Consider the following 14,146-nt stretch of genomic DNA (forward strand, 5'->3'; position numbering starts at 1 on the left):
TAATAATAATAATAAAATTTTGTATGGCACTCCCCGTGGTTCCACGTTTGTCTATCCCTGTCTTTGGGACGAGCCTCCCGCCCCGTCCTTCCCCCCACCCGCACTAACCCCTAATAACTCCCTCAATGATCCTCTCAGTTGCACCCCCCCCCCCCACCGTGACCCTCCTGAACCGCTCTGCCAAGACACCCTCAGCAGCAGCTGAGCTCATGCAGGAGCCCGAGGAGCCTGTCCCCGCAGTAGCCACCCTTCCCAACCCCATCCTTGGGGCAACGAGTTTTCGCTTTCCGAATGCTCAGAATATCTTGGAGGTATGCATCCATACCAGGCTAACTGTGCAGTGCGTGCCACTCCACCCACACCCGGACTTAGGGTGCAAGCTCTCAGAGCGCGAGGCCTTCCGCTCGCGAGGGCGTGTGCTGTGAGCTGTCCTGACCCCTCCCGCCACGCCCCCACGGGCGCACTTGCGCGTCGGCGCAGCCGCAACTTCATCCCGCGAGACTGCATCCAGTGGAGACGGCCGACGGCGCCCGCGGCGTACCTCGCCGCGCGTTTGCTTCCCGGCGCAGTTACTTCCCCTACCGGGTGGAGACCATAATTGCTCACGAGTCGTCGCTGCCGTGTCTGCTGTGCCCTGAGAATTCCCGGGCCCAGCGAGCAGTAGCTGGGACTGGTGAGTCCCGTGGTGTGGTTCAAGTGTAGCCCCGAGAGGGCGCGCGGGCTGTCAACGTCGGTCAGTCGGTCGGTCCGTCTGTGGTTTCTTGTATATGTATCGACTGTTGTACATCTGTGTGGGCCTATATGTCCCTGGCTGGGTCTCAGGTAGGATGGTAGGAGAACTGTTTGTCTTTTCGGTCGTACTTAATCTTCCTGTGCCCCAGTGTCCAGTGTGAATGAGAGGATCTGTGAGTATAGTCCTGTGTCTCTGTCCCTATTTGGGGAGATGGGGTTACTGTCCAGGATTGTCCCCTCTGAACTGGAGCTATCTGGAAGGGGTCCCCTCTCCTTCTCTTCAGCCACTTTCCAGCCCTAGCCCTTCCACACTGTTGCCAACACGGAGGCCACAGCCTCCGCCTGGTTTCTACACCCAGAAACCTCCACCGGCGGGAAGCCTTCCCAGCTTTGCTTCCATCCCGGCTCCTCCCATTTGAAAGGTTCTTGAAGCTTTGAACCTCCAAGGTTGTTTGGAAGGCTGCAAGCAGAATCTGGAGACAGAATGAAGAGTGATTTCCTCCCCTGACTGGGGGCAGTGTCCCTCCAACACTTTTCCACCAGGATCCGAGAGGCCTTTCTTTCCCCAAGCCTCACCCACATCGTGACACCTCAAGGGATTTGCAGGGCCCCTAACAAATGAGCATGACCCCAATCAGGCTCAGCCCTTCTCTCTCCTATCCCCACCTGTGCCTCCTTGTTGCTCCTCAGCTCTGTAAATGGCAGCACTGTGGGTCAATGGGTCTTTCTTCACCCTGGCCTCTGTGGCTCCTCCTGACCAACAGTGTCCTAGAAGAGTAGTCTTCAAATTTCTTTGCTTGTACACCCTATCAAAAGTAAAAAGACTTTTGAACTATTCCTAATAGTTCAAAAGTATTCCTAATGTATGTATATTTACCTTCTTACAAATTCTTTAAACCTACTAGTGGACCAAGATATTGTGAACCTGATGAAACATAAAATAGAAAAAAGTATCATATTGGAATATATAGAAAAAGTTCTAAGTCTTTTCCCACACCCAAATGGGTTACCTTGCGCTCCCTGGAAAATATGCATTCCAATCTAGAGATCCCATAAAAATCCAGCATGACAGAACTCCTGACTATTGCCTCATGCCCTGTAGGTACATTCCTGGAAGTTGCCAGGGCATTGGGTTGGGGCAGGGCAGCCCAGTGAATGTCCCCCCTTCCATATATAGCAGGCTGCCTTGCCCCCAGTGCCCACCTTTACCTTCAGGTCACCCCACTCTGAGAAGCCCACCCTGCCCAGTCCATCAAATTGGGAACCAGGGCCTTTTTTAATTGAGTCCCACCAGGAACTCACTTTCTATTCTATTTCTGGTCTCCTTTATATGGAACTGAACTGCTTATATGCTGTAAGTTTACATGCTTCATGCTGTGTCCCTCCTGGGATGCTGTTTTCTGCTTGGAATCATCCTGAGGGCCCAAGAATGTCCCTAAAGTCCTCAGTCAGTTATCTGTCATAAGCACCCTCACCAGTTCGCCCAAGCACAAGTAGGACCTACCCCTTGCTTCAGTTGCTTCTCCCAGACCTTACCTATTCTGACTTTCCTAGTCCTGTTTCCACCCCACAGAGTTCCCAGCTGAGGTACAGCACGAATGGCGGAACAGATGAAGGAAGGTGGCCTGGGTTGAGTGAACAATGGCAGCAAAGACATGAAAGCACAGAAATATACCAGATAAAATGGGGCTGGATTTTCAGGGCTGGAGGGGTGGGCGAGGTAGCAAGAGATGAAGCTGAAAAAGAGTTGGTAGCCAAGATACTGTGCTGGGGATTGTACCTTTTACTCAACTCCTTTATGGAAGCTGCCTCACCCCCAACCCCTCTTGTTCACCTAGACGTAGACAGCCATATTTGTACCAATGACTTTATTCCTGGTACAGAGTTGGACTGTTGCACAAATCCTAGCCGAGCCAACAAATTCCTCTCTTTCAGGAAAAGGAACTAGGAAGCATGGAGAGACTGAGCTATAAACCATCACCTCCATTCTACCCATTGCTCAAGTTAAAAACCTGGAGTTTTCCTGACTTCTGTTTTTCTCTCACATCCCGCATCTGATCTGTCACCAAAAGCTGATAGCTTTACCTTTAAAATAGAGCCAGAGTATGACTACTTCTGATTACCTACTTGTATATACCCATCCAAGCAACCCCGATCTTTCTTCTATACTGGCAAATGAAGTTCTAGTTGGTCTCTCTGCTTCCATCTTTGCCCCAGCCCAGTCTCTTCTTCTGCAGCAGCCAGAGTGACCATCCAAAATGAAAAGCAGATCACTCCCGTTCTCTACTCAGAACCCTCCAGTGGCTTCCCATCTCCCTCATAGTCAAAGTCAAAAGTCATAAAACTGACCCCCAAGATCCTGCATGTTCTAACTTGTCATCTCTCCCCTGTGACCATCTCTGTTAGCTCATTCTCATTATCCTCCCCAGCTCACTGTGCCCCCAGCCCGAAGGCCTCTGTGCTGTGCTTCAGCGACACCTTTGTGTTTGCTGCACCTTTTGCATGGAAAACCCTTTCCCCAGGCATCCCAATGGCTGGCCCCCTCATATCCTTGCTATCTCTGCTCCAGAGTTGACCTTATCATAGAGGCCTTCCCTAACGAACTTAAATAACAGCACACAGCCCACCATCGCTCTCTGTTCCTTTCCCCTGCTACCACCACCTGACAGATTTTATTTTCTCTGCTGATGTCCTTTCTCCTCCCATAAGAACGTGAGTGCCATGAGGGCAGGTTTTACTGCTATGTCCCTAGTGCCAGGGGCAGGTGTTCAATAATATATATTATGGACAAATAAATGAATAGAGTGATGAGGAATAAGAAACCACAAGTAAGCAGAAGCCTTGAGGCAAGAAAAGAGACTGAGAAATGGTAGAGTCCTAGTCACGTGGAGAGGGAGGCTGACCCGTAGAGAGTACTGAGTTGCTGATGAGGAGCTCAGAGGTTTGGCTCCTCCTGAACTCACAAGCACTCAACTCATATAACTCCCATCATTGCCAGTAGTACTGGGGTGACTCTTGTTCTTTACAACCCTAAAGCACCTACCACTGTCTCCATGGCGGGCGGGGGCATTAAGGAAGCAGTCTCCCTTCCATTGGGAAAATGTCCTCCACCATTCTGTGCAGTTCTTATGTGACTGTCAGAGTACCCTATCATCTCCTGACCACAAATGTGGGTCCGTGACCCGATCTGGATCCCAGGCATCTGGCCACAATGCATAGAACTCAAGTTAGAGATGGTTGGAGTCTTCGCAGAGGATTATATTGGGTCCTGAAAGAGAAAGGGTTTCTTTTTCTTTTGGACTGTGAGCTACAATGATGAGGCTTAGAACTCCCAAATACTTCCCTACTACATGGAGAGTGCTTGCCTGAGAGTGAAACCAAGCAGAGTCCAGCAGAGCTGACAGGTAGAGAGAAAAAGAGCTCTGGTGTATCATTTGAGCCCCTGGAGCCAGCTAAAGGAAGTTCTGAAGGAAGACCCACGTTTGGACTTCCAGGGTCATAAACCAACACTCTTGTGCTCTGTCTCTTTTTTTTTTCCTGAGCTAATTTGCTGGGGCCAAAAAAGTTATGATTGCAACAGATCTGGAGGGCGTGAGTGCTTTGCTAAAGACTAGTTTTTTTTCTATAGGCAATGAGAACCATGGGAAAGTTTTTGAGCAAGAGAATATGGCTTGATAGATCTGCAATTTTGCAAGAGTTCTGTTTTACTTTCCCAGCTGCTAAAACAAATGCCATATGATGGGTTGACATAACAACAGGAATTTATTGACTCACAGTTTCAGAGGCTAGAGGCTTGCTTTCTCTTAGGGGCAGTATCTTCTGTCTGGTTGGCAGTCTTTGGGGTTTCATGGCTTTTCTGTCACATGGCAATATACATGGCGGTGTCTTCTCTTCCATGTTCCACTGGCTTCCAGTTTCTTGCTATTCCTGTGGTTTCTCTCTCTTTGTGCATTTTCCTTTGCTTCTAAGGACTTCAGTAATATTGAATTAAGGTTCACCCTCATTCCACTAGCACACACCTTAACTAATAACATCTTCAAAGATGTTATTTATAAATAGGTTCACATCCATGGGACTAGATGGGACATGAACATGCCTTTTGTGGGGAACATGATTCAATCCCCCAATAGACTCTTTGTCCATAATGTGTGGTGTGGGATACGGGAGAGACTGTGTTACTTTGCTAAGATGCCAGAATGCAGTATACCAGAAATGGAACAGCTTTTAAAAAGGGAATTTAATAAGTAACAAGTTTACAGTTCTACTGCTGAGAAATTGTCCAAACTAAGGTATCCAGAGAAAGATACCTCGGCTCAAGGAAGGGTAATCTGGGAAGGCACGTGACTGGCATCTGCTGGTCCTTGTTCCTGGTTCTGTTTCTTCCAACTTCTGTTGCTAGTGATTTCCTCTCTAAGTGTCTGTGGGCCTTCACTTAGCTGCTCCGGGACAAAACTGGATTTTGTCTCTTAGCTTAGTATCTGCTGGGTCCAGAGATTTCTTCTCTTCAGGTTCTGACTATTTCTGCGAGTCCTTGCTTAGCACCCAGGCTATTTCTGTCTCCATCTCCAAACGTCTACATCCCCTCTTTTCTCCAGGCGTCAGCATCTGTGTCAGCTCTGACCTCTCTCCAAAATGTATTCTCTTTTAAAGGACTCCATTAAAATAATTAAGACCTGGGTGGGCCACGGTGGCTCAGCAGGCAGAGTTCTCACCTGCCATGCCAGAGAGCCGGGTGCTGGGTTCGCTTCCCAGTGCCTCCCCATGCAAACAAAAAAACAAACAAACAAAAAATCACCCCCCCCCCAAATGGGTAGAGTCACACCTCCATCTAATCAAAAGGTCACAGCCATGATGGGCATGCCACATCTCCTTGGAGATAATCTATAATCAAAAGTTTCTGCCCTACAATATTGAATTAGGATTAAAAGAAATGGCTGTCCCCACAAGATGGGATCAGAATTAACGTATGGCTTTTCTGGAGTATATAATAATTTCAAACCGGCACAGAGATAATGGATACAGAGAGACCTATGTGAGACCACAACAATGGCCCAGGCAAGAGATGAGGGGGCCTATAGTAAGGATTAGATCAGGGAAGAGGTTGACATTTTTTGAGCACAGTTTAATTTTGTCATCTAATTCAGTCTTCGCAGCAACCTATGAGATGGGTAGTATTTTTTCACAGTTTATAAATGAGAGAACACGTTCAAAGAGGTTAAGCCCCTTGCCCTTGACCACACTGCCTGCAGGTAGCAAGGCTGAGAGGTGTCCTTGGAGCTTTCTGACATCAAAGCTTGTGCCTTACAGGAGGAAAAGTCAGCTAGTTCATCTTCCCCAAGATGGCAGGGATGGAGTCTGTGCTGTGGAAGCTCTGTGCCAGATACAGAGACGCAAAGAAGAGGTATCCACTAAAGGTTCACAAGTTAATACATGAATAAAAGAAAAGGAGAGAGTGAAAGAGAAATTATGACAATTTGGGGAGAAGACTGGAAACATCCCAAGTGCCATCAACAGAGTAGTGGTTAAATAAACCATGGAATTGCCTCATAATGGAGTATTAGTCAAAGGTGATGAAGAGTGAGGAAGTGCAGAATAGGGGCCACATTGTGTAAAAAAGAGGGAAAATAAGAATTTATCCACATTACTTGTATATACATAAATGTTGGAAAGAGAAATCCAACCTAAAAAAAGAGGGGGGGTTATCTTTGAGAGGGGAGAAGTATTGGCAGGACAAGGATAAGAGTGAGATTTCTGTGGACCTATTTTAAATACAATTTTGACTTTGAAACATAAAATGTAAATAAGACTAAAGAGCCATCCAGATCCTTAACACATATAAGGACAATTATTTGATCAATAAGTCAACATTTTGCCTTTTTTTTTTTGTCTGTGACCAAAGGAAAGGCCATTGGAATTGGTGAATAAGGGGTACCTGGTGCCCTCCCAGCTGGTGCTTTCTGAAGGTGGAAGAAGGGCCTTTGGGAGTCAGCTGGGCTTGGCCAAGGCTTGGAGAGAGGGAAAAGGCAGAGTGAGAACAATTCATTTAAAAGGTTTGGAAGGGGGGCGGGCCGCGGTGGCTCAGCGGGCAAAGTGTTTGCCTGCTATGCCGGAGGACCTCCGTTCGATTCCCGGCCCCAGCCCATGTAACAAAAACGGAGAAACAGAATACAATAAAACAAGAAAATGTTTAAAAATGTTTCCCTTTCTTCCTTCCTTCCTTCCTTCTCTCTGTCTTTCCTTTAAAAAAAAAAGGTTTGGAAGGGGAAGATGAGAAGAGCCAGGATGTAGTCAGGAAGCTCAAGGGAGCTCAAACGAGTTTCAGGCTAAGGGCTATATTGACATGCCTGCTGGCTGGGAGGGGTGGAGGAGTGAAGGGAAGCTGTTCAGCAATGGACATGAGGGCCTTGTGGAAGGAGGCCTGAAAGGATGGGGAGGCCCAGGTGAAGGGTGAGGAGGAAGGGGAGTCAGAAGCAGGAGGCCTCAGCTCTGCTGGGGAGACGAATGGTGTGGTGGGATGGGGGTGGATCCTTAGGGATGCTAAGAAAGATGGCAAGGGATGCAGTTACTGTTTGCTGAGAGTAGGGGAGCAGGGCAGGACCCAGCCTTGAGGAGGGTAGAGAATTTCAGAAGACTCTTTCTCGGGCGCTCAGAAGGAAGTCTGTGAGAGCCAAAGGAGCGTGTTGCCAGTCAGCGGCACAGGAAGGCTGTCCCTTGCCCTGATCCTTCCCAAAATGGCCCACCCCCCACTCCCCACCCTCACACACCATATCCACCTGCCCCTCCATGTGGCCTTCCTAGTTGACTGAGCCCATTCTCTCAGTCTGACCTCTGTGACAGTAAACTCAAATGCCACAACTGCCTTGTGGGAGAAGCATACGGGACAGCCTCACTGCTCCAGGGAATTCCCAGCCCCCACAGACAACCCAGAGGCAGAAAAGAAAAAGGAAAAAAGAAAAAGCATGTGTATACTGGAGGCATCTCCAAGCCAGGAGTGGAAGGGATCCAGGAATTGGCTCACAGGTCACTGTGTGCCCTTCAATAAGCCCGTCCTTCTCTTTCCTCAGTTTCTTCATGTGCAAATCCTGGTGGTCTCTAGGGTCCCTTTCCACTTTGACATTCTAGGCGTCTGTAGCTGCTCAGGTGATCTCTGTGGCCAAGAGAAGTTGAAAAAAGCTCTGTGGAGATAAGGTGGGGTGCATTCAGGTGGGAAAGGGAATGGGGCTTTTTAAACTAGAGAAGGAGGGACCGTAGCTTTATTTATTTGTTGTCCTCTCTCCCATCTGGGAGTCAGTCCTACTTTTTTCTATCTCTCCTCCCAATGTTTGCCCAAATGTCTCTGGGAACCAGGGCTGCAAGACTGAGGCAGCTGACTGGTGGTCTGAGGGGACTACTGTGGGAGCAGGGTAGGGTAATAGGGGAGGGAGACAAAGGAAGCAGCTACTTGGGGCCAACTACATTTCCTGCCTCCCCTCACACTACTGCCTTTCCAAACTCTCCCAATATCCTAATTAGTCAGTCCCTTAGGCTCCTGTTAGTTGGGCCGGCTGAGCGCCCAACTCCCTTGGGACCGGCCCCCGTACCCCCCCAGACTAATCAGTCCTTCACTCCTTGAGTGCATGAGTGTACACACACACACACACACACACAATCTCTCTCTCTCTCTCTCTCTCTCTCTCTCTCTCTCTCTCTCTCTCTCTTTCCCTGCCAGAGCCCCAGGCCCCATTCCAGCCTTCAGAGGGTAATTCCCCCAATGAAGACACTCCCATTGGGTTGACTGAAGAGTTGGGAAGAGGCCAGGCAAAGTTTGAGGGGGGGGCTCCAATTTGGGGTTTTCCTCAAACTTGTGGAATCAGGGATGTGTAACAAAGGGTAAGGTTATGATTAGGGTGCACTATGGCACCCCAAGCCCTCAGGCTGGTTCCTCTCAGGCCCCCATCTATGGTCAATATTCACCCGAACCCAGGCCCCTCCTTTCCCTCATCTCGGCCCACCCCAGCCCTGGTCATGTCTCCACCCCCTCCCCACATCCCCCCCCAGCCCACACCCGCACTGTCAGCCCAAACACATGATAAATTGCCCTGTCAACAGAATTCATTCAGGGACCAATTAATTCCACAGAAATGAACCAGGAGCCATCAGTTGCTGAAAAACTCAGAGTGCAGGGAGCGGAAGGAGGGGGTGCAGGCAGGGGGTAGGCAGCAAGGGAGGGGATGGGGAGGCTGGGGAAGTTAGTCTGACAGAAATTGGTCATTTAATGCTTAAGTGCACGCTAGACAGCCCTGTCATCGCCCGCGGCCCCCGTGCGGGATTAATTATCAGAGGAGGAGAGGGCAGCCCAGTCCAGCCCAGCTGTCTGTCACCAACCAAGCCTGAAGTCACCCAGGCTTTGGGCCACCCTGGGTCCACTTTCAAGTCTCCAGGCCTCCTGCTCCCTCATCATCCAGGTCCCCAGATCCCAGCCCAAGCCCAACCCCATATCTTGGAATCTCTACCCCATTTAGTCATGGTGTTGCCATCAGATAGACCAATATGGAAGCCTTCCTTGACCACTTAACTGGGTTAGATCCCATAACTCCCTGTACTCCTCTGTACTCCTCTATTATTACCATCAACCATTTGGGGGTGACTATTTGTGTGTTTTTGTGTCTACCACTCTGATCCTATCTGAAGAAATGAGCCATCATCCACTCAACTGCTCAAATTAGAATCCTGCCAGTCATCTTCCCTATTCTTCCCTCTCATCCAATCACTATCCAATTCCTGTCAGTTCTACCTCCTATAAATATGTCAATCCTGGTCCACTTGCTTCTAAGATACTCACCATCACCCAAAGAGCCATCATCAGCTCCTCCAGCTCTTCTGATTTAGGCTTTGCCTAATGTTGACAAGTGCTAGCCTTAAAAACGCAAATACCATCCTGTCAACACCCAGCTTAATATCCTGTCTTAGTTTTCAGGTTACTATGATGAATACCACACAATGAGTTTGCTCAAACAACAGGAATTTATTTGTCTCGGTTTAGGAGGCTGGAAAGCTTGCTTCCTCCTGGTGCTGTTATGCTGTTATGTTCTGGCTGGCTGGCAGTCCTTGGGTTCCTTGGCTTTCCCATCATATCCAGTATCCTCCCCTTTCTCTTCTGGGTTCTGTTGACTTCCAGCTTCTGGTTCCTCCCCAAATTTTTTAAAAATAAGACCTCCAGTAATAGGAATAAAACCCATCTTAATTTAGTTGGCCACACCTTGACTCAAAGTAACATCTTCAAAAGGTCCTATTTATGATGGGTTGACATCTACAGGAATGGGATTAGTATTAAGAAAATGTTTTTTTTTTCTGGGGTGCATAATTCAAACTACCACAAACTCTTTAATGGCCCACCATGGGCCTGCAGAAGATCAAGTTCAATCTCCTTAACTTGGCTTACAAGCCACAAAACCCTAGCCTCTGCCACCAGCCCAGCCTCACAGCATACTACTTCCCCTGATCCTTCTGTTCCAACCCACTAACCTTCACTTCCAGCATTTGTACACACTGTTCTCTCAGCATAAAATGCTCCTTCCATCCTGAAACCCACACCATCCCCTTGACTAACTCTCATTCATCCTTCATATCTCAGATTAAATGTCACTCCCTCCAGGAAGCACTCCATGACCCCTTGATGTGCTTTTACACCTCTCCAAATATCTCCTTTTGTCAGCATGCCACCCTTGATAAGTACTTGTGCATTATCTATCTTTCAACAAAAATGTTTTATTTTTATTTATTTTTTTTTTTTAAAGGAAAGACAGAGAGAAGGAAGGAAGGATAGAAGGAAGAAAGGGAAACATCTTTAAACATTTTCTTGTTTTATTGTATTCTGTTTCTCCGTATTTGTTACATGGGCTGGGGCCGGGAATCGAACCGAGGTCCTCCGGCATAGCAGGCAAGCACTTTGCCCGCTGAGCCACCGCGGCCCGCCCAAAATGTTTTATTTTATGAGGGCAGGTACCTTGTCTTTATCTTCAGAATCTGATATTTAATGGATCCCCCAAAATATTTTTGAATAAATAAATGCCTACTTCTGTCTTGGCTCTTCCCCTAGCCCGACTCTGGGACCAGCTCTGCTTACAACCCAAGTCAGATCTCTCCTGGAAGGCCAAGACTGGCTGGGGTGCCTGGAGAGGAAGAAACCTTCAAGAACATTCAGCTTATAAGCCCATCAGACTGAACCAAAGCATCTGGGCTGGATAAGCTCAGATAAGAGGCTGCTGAGAGCTGAGAGTTAGAATGATGGAAAGAATAATTGGAAGGACTTCCTAAATGAGAAGCAAAGTACGGGGTCTGGAAGAAGCTTGCAGAGACTAACCTAGCTGGAGCACAAGATTGTTCAGAGGAGGGAGGGGAGGGAGAGCTGGACAGATAACTTGAGATCAGTTTGTGAAGGGCATTGAATGCCAGGCTGAGGAGCTTGGTCTTTTTTTCTGCCCTCGATGGGCGGGGGGCGGGGGGCAGTCATTGACTGCTTCTAAGGATGACCAGATGTAGTGTTCTTTGCAGAGTTAATTCTGACTACCAGCTAGAGTGCCTGAAGAGAAAGGTTGAAGCAGAGAGAACATAAATGGTACAATTATAAGAAACAGAAGTAGCATGTCTGCCCTTGGCTGCTGATTAGATATGAAGGTGAGGAAGAGACTCCCTCCAAGGGTTACGTGCCATAAGGCTGGTGGCTGGTGGGACCATTGGCAGAGGATGAAGAGAGCTGACTTGAGACCAAGAGTGATAAGCATGGTTTTGGAGATACTAAGTTTTCCATGACTAGGCATGATTTACAACAAGACAGAATTAACAGGAGGTAGCTCAGGGAAATGAATTGGGCTTGGGATGTGGGGTTGAGAGATCTCCCTTCTGAAACCCTACTATCCCCATCATTTGCATTTCCTTTTGGCCAATGTAATTTTTTTGACAAAGTAGCATAATACAGAAACAAAGTTATTCTTTAATGATATAACATGGTAAAGATGCACCACCATGGAGTTACCAGTGACAATGTAGGGCTGCAGTGATGTAAGCCAGAAACAGGACAGACATATGGCAGTTTACCAAATACCAACCAGGAAGTGATGGGTTAAGGTCCTGGTTAACAGTATGGTGCTATATTGTGGTAATGAGGTAACTATGAAATAAGTAATGCCATAGTACTGTAATGACTGTAACAAAGCATGCAACCCAGCAATGAAATGACAGCCTGACAGTGTGATCATGTTAACACTGTAATGAGGTACTGATAAAATGACGCAATGGTGGCACACTGTGGTTATGGTGTCATATGATAACAAAGTCTTAAAGGTGGCAGAGGATGAAGTAAGAGGGTAGAATTCTTAACCTAAGATCCAAGGCCCTGAGAATGGAGTGACAAAGTCCTTTACAGATAGAAAAGGAAGTTCCCTCAGAGCTCTAGGAGTAGCTTCTGGAAGGATGTTTCAATCTAGGGCGGGAAGGAGCTGAGCCAAGAAGGGAAATTGGGAAGGCAAGAAATAGTGGTAGCTTTGCAGGGCAGGACACAGCTCTGGGGGCCAGCCAGAAGGGAAGGACCTGGTCTTGGGATCAGAAGGAGGCAGCCCCTGACTGTGGAGTGGTAGCTAAGCAGCCTGACAGCATCTAGTGCTTGCAATGAGTGTGCACACAGCCCAAAAGTCTCCTCCAGGAGCTCAGTGGTATGGCAAATCCCATTCAGTACTTGTAAGATTCTTGGAATCATCAAATTGACGAGATCATCAAAGAAAACCCAGGGCTATCAGTAACACAATTGAAAGCAGCTCACATTTATCCAACTTTTACCATGTGTCAGACATTTTGCCAAGAGCTCTTCACATTATCTCATTTCATATTCGCAATAACGCTGTGAAGAAGATTTTACATATATTTTACAGATGAATATGATGAGACCCAGAGAAGTTAACATATTTGCCCAAAGTCACATAGCAAGCAAGGGGCAGGGCTAGAATTCAAACCCAGATCCATTTACCTTTAAATTATATCCACACCCCTGCTATTGGCCATCTTCTTTAAAGACTTATATACCCTTCGGTAAGAGGCAAGCCAAGGGGCAGGCTGAGCCACAAGATTAACATGTAACATATTCCTAGGACATAACTTTTATTAAAAGTTCATTGATATTGTAGATAAAAATGTGTATAATAGGCAACCATTCATCTAAGAAAGAAAAAAGAAATATAAATACGTATATTTATTTGCGTAGATTTATGGAAAGGTCAAGCAAAAACATTTTTTAAATGGTCATCTATTAGAGAAAGCAGGAAATAAAGTTGAAAGCAGACATCACTTATTTTGTAGATTTCACTTTAGAACCATCTAAATATTTACATATTAACTCAACAGAATTAGGTAAGTAAATAAGCAATCCCTAAAAAAAAAAAAAAAGAAAATGAAACAAATGAACCTATCTATTGAGTTGTTGTCATAACCACATAGAAACTATTTCAAGTAATTTAAAATCCAGTAATTGACTGTAAATACATCCCAATGGGATATACTCTAATGAAGCAAACAAGTAATGATTTTGATATTGTTGGAGGTTTTTGGAGTGGGAGAAACAAACAAAAAAAACAAAACAGATGGACGATCAATGAAGAAAGTAAAATCCCTGTCACTCTCAATTTGAATTGGAAGTATCAGTAATAACTCTTGATGCATTTTATTTAATATATATATATATTTCTTGTTTCAGTCCACTGAGAAGGACAAGAAACAATGACCAACTCAGTACAACAAGCACCTCTAGCCCATATTGTGATCTTTAAATACCATTTTGCACTAAAAGGAACCAGGGCTCTTTGGGGAAATGAAAGATTCCAGGTCTGAAATAAGACATGTACAAGAGAAGCCGGGAAATCTTGTTATGTCATAAACAAGGAAACTATCAGAGACAACTAGGACAATGTCAAAAAGACTTCTAGAGCCAAGTGGGTGGTTCAGTGGTAGAATGCTCACCTTGCATGTGGGAGTCCCGGGTTCAATTCCTGGACCATGCACCCCTCAAAATAAATACATTAATTAATTAATAAACAAAGACTTAGGAGCCAATTAGAGATTCCCACTAGCCAAAAATGAGACAATTTAACAGCAATGAATATAATAACTGCAGTTGGTTGAAACTAACCAAAAATTTAAATCCATGAGTACAAAATTATATGTTTTTAAAAACACCCTCTCTTTTGGAGGATGTTAGGGATCCAATTCAACATTTGAAAAAATGATAAATGAAGAATCAAGCATTTCTCCCACCTTTTTATATGAACTGTACCTCAGAGGAACCCAATAGTGGGTGAGGGGAAGATTTTCTTTATAGAAGTCTCCCAGCTAATAAATGAGAAAGGAATGAATAGAATTAAAATATAACCACTTTGTAACCACTAAT

At 46.2% G+C, this 14,146-nt stretch overlaps 1 long non-coding RNA gene across 2 annotated transcripts; it reads left to right on the top strand.

Moving 5' to 3' along the window:
• The first annotated feature begins 500 nt into the window (after positions 1–500).
• On the top strand, positions 501–13,001 carry LOC143654159 (uncharacterized). 2 transcript variants are annotated; one of them, XR_013161693.1, is made up of 4 exons: positions 501–822; positions 2,306–6,133; positions 6,632–6,782; positions 6,985–7,612. It is a non-coding gene; the product is annotated as an uncharacterized LOC143654159 (long non-coding RNA). The 2 variants fall into 2 exon arrangements; XR_013161694.1 differs by lacking the exons at positions 6,632–6,782; positions 6,985–7,612 and adding an exon at positions 10,811–13,001.
• The last annotated feature ends 1,145 nt before the right edge of the window (positions 13,002–14,146 follow it).

The sequence above is a fragment of the Tamandua tetradactyla genome, chromosome 13 (genome assembly GCF_023851605.1).
Source record: "Tamandua tetradactyla isolate mTamTet1 chromosome 13, mTamTet1.pri, whole genome shotgun sequence".
Classification (NCBI taxonomy): Eukaryota; Metazoa; Chordata; class Mammalia; order Pilosa; family Myrmecophagidae; genus Tamandua; species Tamandua tetradactyla.